We start from the raw sequence: 12,607 nt of genomic DNA, 5'->3' as shown, positions 1-12,607 counted from the left end.
TGGACACTGTATTATACTAATTTGAATGGTGGAAGTCTATGGAATATGAAATACATGAGAGTTATTTTAAAAGTTTGTACAAAAATAGCGTTGAGATATTACTTTCAAGGCAAACTGTTTAAAACCAATGAATATTTTTTTCATAGTGCACATTTCCCATGAACTTTGTGAAGCCCCTCTGTATCATTATGTATCAGTTTTTAAACACCCAGTGGCAGCATGAGAATCTCTCTCTCTCTCTCTATCTCTCTCTCTCTCTCTCCCTCTCCCTCTCTCTCATTCTCTAGCTCTCTTACTCTCTTGCTCTCACTCTCCCTGTCTCTCAGTGTTACTCCGACTTTCAAATAAATAAATAAATATTAAAAACACAGAGGAACAAATATATAAGTAAAATCTATACAAGATATAGATGAAAAATTATGTTGGAAAATAGAGCTTCTGAAGAGAAATCAAACCAAAATATTAGAAATGAAGAACTCAATGTAAAAATTTTAAAAATACAGCAGAAACCTAACAACAGACTTGTTGAGGCAGAAGAAAGAAAGAATATCTGAGTTGGAAGGAAACATCTCTGAACTATTGCAGACAAAAAGAAAGAAGAAAAATTAGAAAAACTAAAACCAGTGTTCAAGATTTATGGGACATAATAAAACATATGTCTTGGGAATTCCTGCAGGTGCAGAAAGACAGAATGGATTATAAGACCTATTCAGTGAAATAAAAACAGAAAAATTCTCAGATTTGGAGAATGATAAGGACACCCAAGTACAGGAAGTACATGGAAAACCTAATGGGTATGATCAGAAAATACCATCACCACAACACATTACTGTCAAAGTTTCAAATGTAAAACATAAAGATTCTAAAATCTACAATGAGAGAAACACCAGATTACCTTCAAAGGACCTCCAATTAGATTGACAGCTGATTTCTCATTGGAAACCTGAAGGCTAAGAGACAATGGAGAGACTTAATACGAGTGATAAAGAAAAAAAAAAACCAAACTGTTAACCCAGAATACTGTTCCCAGAAAATCTTTCATTTATACATGAAAGTGAAATAAATACCTTAAAAAAAAGTTGAAAGAGTCCATCACAATTCATCCAGCCTTAAAGATGATACTGAAGCATGTACTACACCCAGAATCAGAGAAAGACAGGCACAATAATAAAACAGTTTGAACCTAGAAGATTGTCTAGTAAAAGAAAATCCAAAGCATTTTTGCTTAGGAATATTTAAGGGAAAGAATGGCAATATAAATTCATCACTTATCAATAATATCCTTGAATGTAAATGGCCTAAATACTTCAACTTATTTTTTAAAGATTTATTTATTTACTTATTTGAAAATCAGAATTACACAGAGAGAGAAGAAGTGGCAGAGAGAGACAGAGAGAAGTCTTCCATCTGCTGGTTCACTCCCCAATTGGCCTCAATGGCCAGAATTGTGCCAATCTGAAGCCAGAAGCCAGGAACTTCTTCCAGGTCTCCCACGCAGGTGCGGGGGCCCAAAGACTTGGGACATCTTCTACTGCTTTCCCAGGTCATAGAAGAGAGCTGGATCAGAAAGTGGAGCAGCCGGACTCAAATCAGTGCCCACATGGGATGCTGACACTGCAGGCAGCGGCTTTACCTGCTACACTATATTGTCAGCCCCTAAATTCTTCCAATGTAAAGATCAGAGTGGCTTAATACATAAAAACAAAACCCATCTATGTGCTGCCTATAAAAAATACACTTCACCAACAGAGATACAGACAGAAAATGAAAAAAAAATGTATAAAGATATTCCATGCTAATGGAAAGAAAAACATGCATTATAATATCAGACAAAACACTTTAACACAAAAGCTGCTCAAAGTAACAAAGAAGGACATTATGTGATGATTAAGGGATCAATTCAAAAGGAATATGTGACTGTAGTATATGTAGATATACCCAATATCAGGGTGCCTGGCTATTTAAAACAAATGTCAATGCAACTAAAGGGAGACATAGACTTTAATAAAATAATAATGGGGAACTACAACATTCCATTTTCATCACTGGATAGATTAACAAGATAGAAAATAAACAAAGAAACAACAGGGCTAATCTACACGACAGACCAAATTGACCTGATACCTACAGAATATTTCAGCCCACAGCTGCAGAATACACATTCTTTTCATCAGTGCATGATACTTTCTGTAGTACAGAGCATTTGATAGGCCATAAAGCAGTGATAACAAATTCAAACAGAATCAATTCATATCATATATCTTTTTATACCATTATGAAATGAAGTTGGAAATTAACTTAAGAAATTCTAGAAAATATGCAAACACATGGAGATGAACAATATGTCCAGAATGCAAAATAGGTCATAGAAGAAAATAAAAGAAAATCAAAAACTCCCAGAAATGGATGAAGATAACACATCAAAATTTATGGGACACAGCAACAGCAGTGTTAAGAGGGAAGTTTATAGCAATTATTAACAACATCAAGAAATCAGGAAGACATCAGATAAAGGAACTAAAAACGCATCTCAAGGATCTAGAACAACAAGAACAAATGAAATTCACAATAGCTAGGAGAGAAGAAATAATTCAACTAGAGAAGAAATAAACAAAATTGAAACCAAAAATGGTAGAAAAGATCAGTGAAATGAAGAGCTGGTTTTTTGAAAAAAATAAATAAATAAATAAATAAAATGCACACACCACTGGTCCAGCTAACCAAAAAAAAGTATAAGCCCCAAATTAATAAAATCAGAGATGAAAAAAGGAGATGTAACAATGGATAGTGCAGAAATAAAAATAATCATCAGGAATTATGACAAACAGCTATATGCCAACAAATTGGAAAATCTAGAAGAAGTGGACAGATTCCTGGACACATACAAAAACTCAGTCATAAAGACATAGAAAACCAAAATACATCAATAACAAAGATGGAGACTGAATCAGTAATAAGCAACCTTCCAACAGAGAAAAGCCTAGGGCTGGATGGTTCCACTGCTGAATTCTACCAAACATTTTAAGAACTAATTCCAATTCTTCTCAAACTATTCAACAATTGAAAGGAATGGAATCCTTCCCAAACTGCTACCATGGGGCCAGTGTTATCCTATTTCCAACACCAGAAAAACATACAAGGAAAGAGAACTATAGACCAATATCCCTGATGAACATAGATGCACAAATCCTCAGCAAAATACTAACTAGTCAAATGCAACAACACATCAGAATGACCATTCACCCAGACTATATGGAATTTGGTGTGCAGGAACGAGTCAACATACACAAATCAATAAATGTGATCCATCACATTAACAAACTGAAGAAAAAAACATATAATTATTTCAGTAGATGCAGAGAAAGTATTTGATAAAATACAATATCCTTTCATGATTAAAAAAAAAAACTTAAAATTGTGTATAGAAGATTCAACATAATCAAGGCAATAAATGGTAAAAGCCACAGTCTGCATCATGTTGAATGTGGGAATATTTTTATTTTATTTTATTTATTTTTTTGACAGGCAGAGTGGGCAGTGAGAGAGAGAGAGAGAGAGAGGTCTTCCTTTTTCTGTTGGTTCATCCTCCAATGGCTGCTGCGGCTGGCGCGCTGCACTGATCCGAAGCCAGAAGCCAGTTGCTTCTCCTGGTCTCCCAGGCGGGTGCAGGGCAAGCACTTGGGCCATCCTCCACTGCACTCTCAGGCTGTGGGGAGCAACCCGGACTAGACTAAGTTACTGGAATTAAGACTTATTCTATGCATCTGCTCTCCCACAATATGGCGCTGGGAGAGAAGAAAACAGCTTTTACACAGCTGCCTCCAGTTCAGCCAATAAACTGTAGGACTTGCTCCTGATTGGAGGAGAGCAGCGTACTCAGCGTGTGGGCAGCCGAGTTGGGATTGGCAGAGGAGGACTATAAAGGAGGAGAGAGACGGCATGTACCAGGAACATCTAAGGGGAACATCTAAGGGGAACACCTGTGCAGCCCCCGAGAGAGCCGGCCGGCGGTGTGCCGCTCCCCCGTGGAAGTGGGGAATGTGGCAGGGGGAACCGCCCTTCCACGGAGGTGGAAGGGACAGTAGCCAACCCGGGAAGAACCAGCAGCAAACCCGGGGAGGGCCGAGCAGACAAAAGAACAGCGCAGGGTCCTGTGTCGTTCCTCCACGAAGAGGGGGAGCGACATAATGGTGCCGTGACTCGGATATGAAGCCTAGGCAGGGTTTAGTGTCGTTCCTCCACGAAGAGGGGGAGCGACATAATGGTGCCGTGACTCGGATATGAAGCCTAGGCAGGGTTTAGTGTCGTTCCTCCACGAAGAGGGGGAGCGACACAGGCCACAGCAGAGAGCTGGCCTGGAAAAGGAGCAACCGGGAAAGAATCCGGTGCCCCAACTGGGACTAGAACCCAGTGTGCCGGCGCCGTAGGCGGAGGATTAGCCCTATTGAGCCATGGCGCTGGCCAAAATTACTTTTAGAAAAGACTCATATCAACTTGGATTGATGTCATAAAACTGAATCTTTTCTCAAGCCATAAAACTTTTTTATTACTCAAAGAATAAACAAAATTAAAAGGCAATCAAGAAATAAGGGAAAACCATGACAAAGGTCTATATTAGATCTTAGCCAAAAGGCCAAGAAGTGATATGACAAAGGTTTAATAAATTCATCAATTATGTATGCAAATTGTTTTAGAAGAAGTTAGGAAAATTAGAAGCTAGAGAATTTTATAGCAAATACTAGTTATTTTCTGTGGAGCTTTTTAATTAAGGTTCATTCAAAGCTTCTGAACCAGGAATGTGGGGAAAAAAAATTAAGGGTGTGTGGGTGAACTCACGTTGTGGCTGAGACTTTGAGTAGTCTCAGTGGGAGACGCCACAAGCTTGGCGGCCCTGGCTACCTGGTGAGTGACACTGCCGGGGAATCTGGTTCCTGCGGCCCTAGCTAGTCATTGAGAGACACCATGCCAAAACTGGGTGTGTCACCTTAGGCATACCCTTAACCCTGAAACTGAACAGAGATCTCTGACCATACCTACCACAAGCCTCTAGCGATTCACTGAAAGCAGACAGTCCACTTATCTACAGAGTCATAGTACAACGACAAAAGCTGCCACAGCAGCATACTACAGGGCAGTTATAATCACAACAGCATGGTACTGGTACAGAAACAGATGGATGGAGCAATGGAACAGAACAGAAACACCACAAATCAATCCAAACATCTACAACCAACTTTTATTTGATCAAGGAGCTAAAACCAATTCCTGGAGCAAGGACACTCTATTCAACAAATGGTGCTGGGAAAACTGGATTTCCACATGCAGAAGTATGAAGCAAGACCCCTACGTTACACATCACACAAAAATCCATTCAACATGGATTAAAGATCTAAATCTATGAACTGACACCATCATATTATTAGAGAACATCGGAGAAACTCTGCAAGATATAGGCACAGGCAAAGACTTCTTGGAAAAGACGCCAGAGGCAGAGGCAGTCAAAGCCAAAATTAACAATTGGGATTACATCAAATGAGAAGTTTCTGAACTGCAAAGAAACAGTCAGGAAAGTGAAGAGGCAACTGAAAGAATAGGAGAAATTATTTGCAAACTATGCAACTGATAAAGGATTAATGACCAGAATCTACAAAGAGATCAAGAAACTCCACCACAACAAAGCAAATAACCCAATTGAGAGATGGGCCAAGGACTTAAACAGACATTTTTCAAAAGAGGAAATCCAAATGGCCAACAGATACATGAAAAAAAGTTCAGGATCACTAGTCATCATGGAAATGCAAATCAAAACCACAATGAGGTTATACCTCACCCCGGTTAGAATGGCTTACATACACAAATCAACCAAGAGCAGATGCTTTCTAGGATGTGGGGAAAAGGAACACTAATACACTGTTGGTGGGAATACAAACTGGTAAAAACACTAATGAAGAAAGTTTGGAGATACCTCTAAATCTGAACATAGCCATACCATACGGCCCAGTCATTCCACTCCTCAAAATTTACCCAAGGAAAATTAAATTGGCAAATAAAAGAGCTATTTGCACCTCAATGTTTATTGCAGTTCAACTTACAATAGCTAAGACATGGAATCAACCTAAATGCCCATCAACAGAAGACAGGATAAAGAAATTATGGGATATGTATTCTGTAGAATACTATACAGCAGTAAAAAAAAAAAAAAGAAATCCGGCTATTTTCAACAAAATGGAGGAATCTGGAACACATCATGCTGAGTGAAATAAGCCAGTCCCAAAGGGACAAATATCATATGTTCTCCCTGACTGGTGACATCTAACTGAGCAGCTAAAAGGAAACCTGTTGAAGTGAAATGGACACTATGAGAAACAATGACTTTATCAGCCCTTGTCCTGACTGTCGAGGGACAGCTTACTATTTTATTCCTTTTAATTTTTTTTAATTCTACTTAATACCACTGGTGGAACTCTTTAATTAACACACAATTATTCTTAGGTGTTTAAATTCAATTGAATATTGATCTCTGTTAAAAATAATAGTGGGAATAAGAGAGGGAGGAGATGTACAGTTTGGCACATACACACTCGGACATACCCCTAATGGTAGAGCTAGAATTGTGCTATGGCACTCTAAATCCCATTAAGTTGGCATGTACCAATGCCATTTAACTAGTTAAAGTGATCAATTTAAGTTTATAATTGATCATAAAGATAGGACTAATTGTCAAAGGGATCACATAAATAAGACCAGTGTCTGCTGATAATAAAATAATATGGGCAGTTGGTCTCTGGTGCCAGCTTAATAAACATTCAGGTAAAGTTATTTTGATCTGTGAAACTTTGTGAATGGTGAGTTCATAAAACTTTACCATGATTGCCTGGGACCCTATGTCTAGATCTCAATCCACCACTAAACAAATGATCCCAGGCAAGTCATTTAACTTCTCCAAGTCTCAGTGGCTTCAGTAATAGAAGAGGATTGTATTACAATAATGGTCGTTTTTCCTTTTTATTTTGGCAGTGGAACTCTTTAGTGTTGAGATAAACCATATTCAAATCCTTAATATCTAGGACTAAAATGGTACTACCACTAATGGACAATCATTGCACAATTAGAGTTACGTCATGTAATTCCCAGTCTTAATGATTCCATAAAACAGGAGATTTTGTTGTCAGTGCTGTTTTACAGGTGAGGGAACTTTGGCACAAGGAGGTTGACACATTTATTCAAGGCCACACAGCTAGTGGAAGACAGACAGTCTGAGTCTCCCATCCTGGTGCTTAACCTCAAGGCTAAATAGAAGTCCTGTGTGATGTGTGTGTGTGTGTGTGTGTACGTGCTGGAGGAGGAGTATATGAGGTTGTTTATACAGCAGAGTTCAGAAAATCTAGCCTTCCCTTCAACCCCTTAGGTGCTATTTATGGTACCCTCCAGGGACCTGGGGAACCACAGAATGAGAAAGCAATCGTCCATATGCTCTCCAAATCATGAATTTCCTAACAGGGTAAGCAGAAGAGAGGGCTTTGCATAGCGAGGGGAAATGTGATGCACTTTGAAAATAAAGCTGTGTTTTGTCCAAAAAACAAAAAACAAAAAAACAAAACAAACAAACAAACAAAACAACCATGAGAGTTTTGCAGGCATGGAAAGCCAAGACACTCTAGCAAAAAAAAAAAGAAAAAAAAAAAGATCTAAATGAAAGATCTCTGGGAGTGAGATCCCAGTGGAAAGAACAGGCCATCAAAGAAGGAGGTACCTTTCTCTGAAGGAAGGAGAGAACTTCCACTTTGACTATGGCCTTGTCTAAATAAGATCAGAGTTGGTGAACTCATGAGGCTTCCATAGCCTTGGCAGCTCATGACAAGAGCCTTGGGTGATTACTGGTGTCAAAAATAAGAGTGGCAATTGTTAAATCAACAACAGGAGTCACTGTGCACTTACTCCTCATGTAGGATCTCTGTCCTTAATGTGCTGTACATTATGATTTAATGCTATAACGAGTACTCAAGCAGTATTTTTCACTTTGTGTTTCTGTGTGGGTGCAAACTGATGAAATCTTTACTTAATATATACTGAATTGATCTTCTGTATATAAAGATAATTGAAAATGAATCTTGATGTGAATGGAATGGGAGAGGGAGCGGGAGATGGGAGGGGTGTGAGTGGGAGGGAAATTATGGGGGGGGAGCCATTGTAATCCATTAACTGTACTTTGAAAATTTATATTTACTAAATAAAATATTAAAAAAATAATTAAAAAGATTAGGAAAATCACTCGACTAACAAATGACTTCTCAGCCTAACTTCTACATGCCAGAAGAAAATGGGATGATGATACATTCAAGTTTTTAAAGAAAAAAATCAAAACCCAAATACTATATCAAGTGAAGATACCCTTTACAAATGAAGGAGAAATAAAACATTTCCCATAAAATCAAAAACTTTAGAGAAGTCTTCAACACTAGAACATACCTACAAGAAATCCTCAAAGGAGTACTACATTAAAAGTGACATGATTTATAATAATCATAAAAATAGACAACGGTACCAAATTTACTAACAGAGTAGATACACAAAAGACAAAGGAAATTCTATATTATTGTGAAATGATAGAAAGCTTCCAAAATGCAATAACAAACAATGGGAGGTAATACAAACCAGAATACACAAACAATAAGAAAGCAACAAAATTATCTCTCAATATTAACCTTGACTATAGATTGATTAAATTTCCCATTTGAAAAACATAGGTTGGCTGAGTGGACCAAAAAAAAAAACCAAGGAAATCATATGCTGCCTACAAGAAACTTATAACACAGGTAAAGACACACACAGATTGAAAGTTAAGGGTTTGAAAAAGCCATACCATCCAAATGGAAAACCAAAACCAACAGAAATAGCTATACTCATCAGATTAAAAAGAGACTTTAAATTAAAAACCATAAAAAGAGACAAAGGAGAACATTATATATTGATAAAGGATTTATAAAACAAGAATACTTAACACTCAAGAATATAAATACAACAAACTCTAGACCAACCCAGATATGTACATCAAATATTAATATACTAAAAGGAGAGATACAATCCAATACTAATACTAAAGGATTTCAATGCCCCACTTTCATAAGCAGACAGATCATACAGACATAAATTCAACAAAGATACATCAGAGTTGAACCATACTATATAGCAAATGGACATACAGTTATTTACAGAACATACCACCCACCAGCTACAGAATATACATTCTTATAATCAAATGCATCTCTTTCCAGGACAGAGCATATTTTAGGCCACAAATCAAGTTAATAAAGTTTAAGAAACTTGAAATTATACCACATAGTTTCTGAGAACATGAAAGAATAAATGTTGAAATCAACAACAAAAGAAATAAAAGATTTGGGAAAGACATGGAACTGACAGACCAGCACATCACTGAAGAAATTAAAAGGAAAATCAAAAATTTTCTTGTATCAAATGATAACACAACATCTCAAAAGATATGGGATACAGTAAAGGCAGTATTAATAAAAAATATTTACACCCAGAAGTATATACACTTCAAAAATAGAAATATTTTAAATTTAAAAATATAGCAATACATCTGAAAGTCTTAGAAAAGAAGGAACAGACCACATCCAGTATTAGCAGGAAGAACAAATAACAAGAATAGGAAAAGAAGTAAAATAGAAATTAAAAACACTATAAAGGATCAATGAAATGAAAAGTTCTTAAAGAAAGGTAAAAAGTCTTTTGCTAAAGTATCAGATAAAATGCAAGTAAAATCAGAGATTAAAGAGAAGCCATTACAATGTGTACTACAGAAATACAAAGGATCATAATACTACTTGCTAACAAATTGTAAATCTCTGAAGAAATGGATATACACACACAAGCATAAATAAGGTAGATATAACAAATCTTAACAGACCAATAACAAGCAATTAAATTGAAGAACTAATTAAAAGTCTCCCAAAGTAAATTCCAGGACATGATGACTTTACAACTGAATTCTGTAAAACAGGTAAAGTAGAACTAATTGCAATGCCGCTCAAGCTATTTCAAAATATTGAAATAAATAGAACTCTGCCAAATTCTGAGGACAGCATTACTCTGAAACTACAACCAAAGACACAACACAAATAGAAAAATACCCTCAATAAACACAAATACAAAAACTCAACAAAATATTAGCAAGCTGAATCCAACACTACATCAAAAACATCAGACTTCAGGACCAACTGGGATTTATTCCAGGGGTGCCAGGATGGTTCAATATTTTCAAATTAAACATGAGGTAAATCAAATGAACATCATGTAAAACAAAACCAATATGAGCACCACAAAAGATGCAGAAAAAAGTTGTAAGATTCAACTCCCATTTATATCATATATTCTATCAAAATACTAATAATATTCATTACAAAACACAATCATAAAATTTACATGAAACCACAAAAGACCCAGATAGCCAACGAGCTGAGCCTTGCTCTATCTTACTGTACAGTTGTCATCAAACAAAAATCATCATTATTTTAAAATTATGTTGCTATTACATAAAAAACCAAATAAGTACTCAATTATTTTCAGAATGGTTTCTATTTGTTAAAACATCACAGAGCCAAACTAGCACTTATAGTCCCATATATCAATATTCCCCATGGGGCACTTTGTCTGGAAAGGTTTCTTGCATATCAATAATTGGCAATCCAATTTAGTAACAATCCAATATAGTAACAATGCTGTGAAATTTCAGGCAGTTCATTTCAAGATCAAAATTATAAAACAAAACAATTAGGACAGCCCCATGGTTTCTCTTTAAATATCACTAGTATGACTAGTCATCCATAGATACAAGAATAATACATTTGGTATAGGTTCAGTTGGAATACTCCTTTATTTTTTAGAAAGATACACTGAGGCTGGCGCCGCGGCTCACTAGGCTAATCATCTGCCTGCAGCACCAGCACCCCGGGTTCTAGTCCCAGATGGGGCACCGGATTCTGTCCCAGTTGCTCCTCTTGCAGTCTAGCTCTCTGCTGTGGCCCAGGAGTGCAGTGGAGGATGGCCCAAGTGCTTGGGCCCTGCACCCGCATGGGAGACCAGGAGAAGCACCTCGCTCCTGGCTTTGGATTGGCACAGGGCGCCAGCCATAGAGGCCATTTGGGGGGTGAACCAATGGAAGGAAGACCTTTCTCTCTGTCTCTCTCTCTCTGTCTTACTCTGTCAAAAAAAAAAAAAAAGATACAGTGAATTTAAGAACCCAAACTGATTTCCTGTGTTATCTAGGCATTACTTTTTTTTCATTCTGATAACTGGTGTCATATAGATGCATCATACACATTTGTAGAACAACACAAATGTAACAATATAATACATACAGCACAACAAATTACAGATTATAAGATGAAAATGTATGGAGGTAATTGGTATAGGCTGAACACAGAAGGAAGAAAGCCAAACCAACTCCTTCATGGGCATTTGCCCAGCAGCTCAGATACCAAGGAGGTCACCTACATTCACAAGGAGAGACCTTAGTTTCCATCCTGGGCTCTGGATCCTGTTTACACCTTCCTGCTAATGCAGACTGAGGGAGGCAGCAGGTGATGGATCCCTGCATCCCTGAGGAAGACCTGGAGTGAGTTTCTGTTTCCTGGCTCTGGCTTTGGCCTGGCACTGCTCCAGCAATTGCAGGCATTAGGACAGAGAACTAGCACAAAGCAGCTCTGTCTGTGGGTCTGTATCTTCTGTTCCTCTGCCTCTCAAATAATTTTTCAAAGCAAAAAAAGCATTCTTTTTTCTACTTTTTTTTTGAACAAACAATATCTTATTAGAATTATATATACATAACACAAAATGATAAATACAGAGAAATGTTTTTAGTATCATGTCTTAAAAATATTTCCATTCAATTTTCAAAATGTTGAACATAATAATTTAGCTGGTAGGAACACTAGATATAACCTAATTAGATATATCTTTAAAGAACATGAGGTTTTTTTGTTACAACCTGTAATAGATTCTAATACCTCATCTATGATAATAATTTGTTTTCACAAAATCAGAAGAATAAATTGAATAGTATATTTGCCTAAATCATTAATATTTTGGTCTTTCTTTAATTTCCAAGAAAACCTAAATCATCAAAGTGCATCAGAATCCATTATCAGCCAAAGCAAAGCCTCTACTAATGATGGAATAGGTGTATTCTAAATTTACATATACCAATAAAAAAAACTAAATAGCTCTCTTTCCTGCTTGTCATTTGCTTCAGTCTGTGTGTCTCAAGGTCCTCCCAGGAGTTACTGTCCAAGTCCTGAGGTGACTTCTGGGAGGTAAGCATGCCCTTTGTGGATGCTGCTACATGTGCCTTCAGAAACAGGGAGGACCTAGAGTTAATACCTCCACAGTGGGGCTGGCAGAGGTGAGAACTCGAATACTGTCAGTGTTTCTCTCTGGAATCTAGATGAGTCCACTTGTCTAAGTAAGTCTTAGGGGGGCTGAACAGCTCAGCTCAAAGGGTACACATGACAGGATTGTTTAAAACAAGTTTTGTCGCTCCCCCTCTTTGCGGAGGAACGACACAGGACCCTGCGTTGTTCTTTGG

At 37.3% G+C, this 12,607-nt stretch overlaps 1 protein-coding gene across 1 annotated transcript in view; it reads right to left on the bottom strand.

Annotated features, from left to right (window-relative positions):
- FBH1 (F-box DNA helicase 1) overlaps window positions 1–12,607 on the bottom strand; it is an 81,474-nt gene that overhangs the window by 56,427 nt on the left and 12,440 nt on the right. The window lies entirely within an intron of this gene.

This window comes from Oryctolagus cuniculus, chromosome 13 (genome assembly GCF_964237555.1).
Source record: "Oryctolagus cuniculus chromosome 13, mOryCun1.1, whole genome shotgun sequence".
NCBI lineage: Eukaryota > Metazoa > Chordata > Mammalia > Lagomorpha > Leporidae > Oryctolagus > Oryctolagus cuniculus.
Note: the sequence above shows the minus strand (reverse complement) of the source record. Positions and strands in the feature narration are given on the sequence as shown.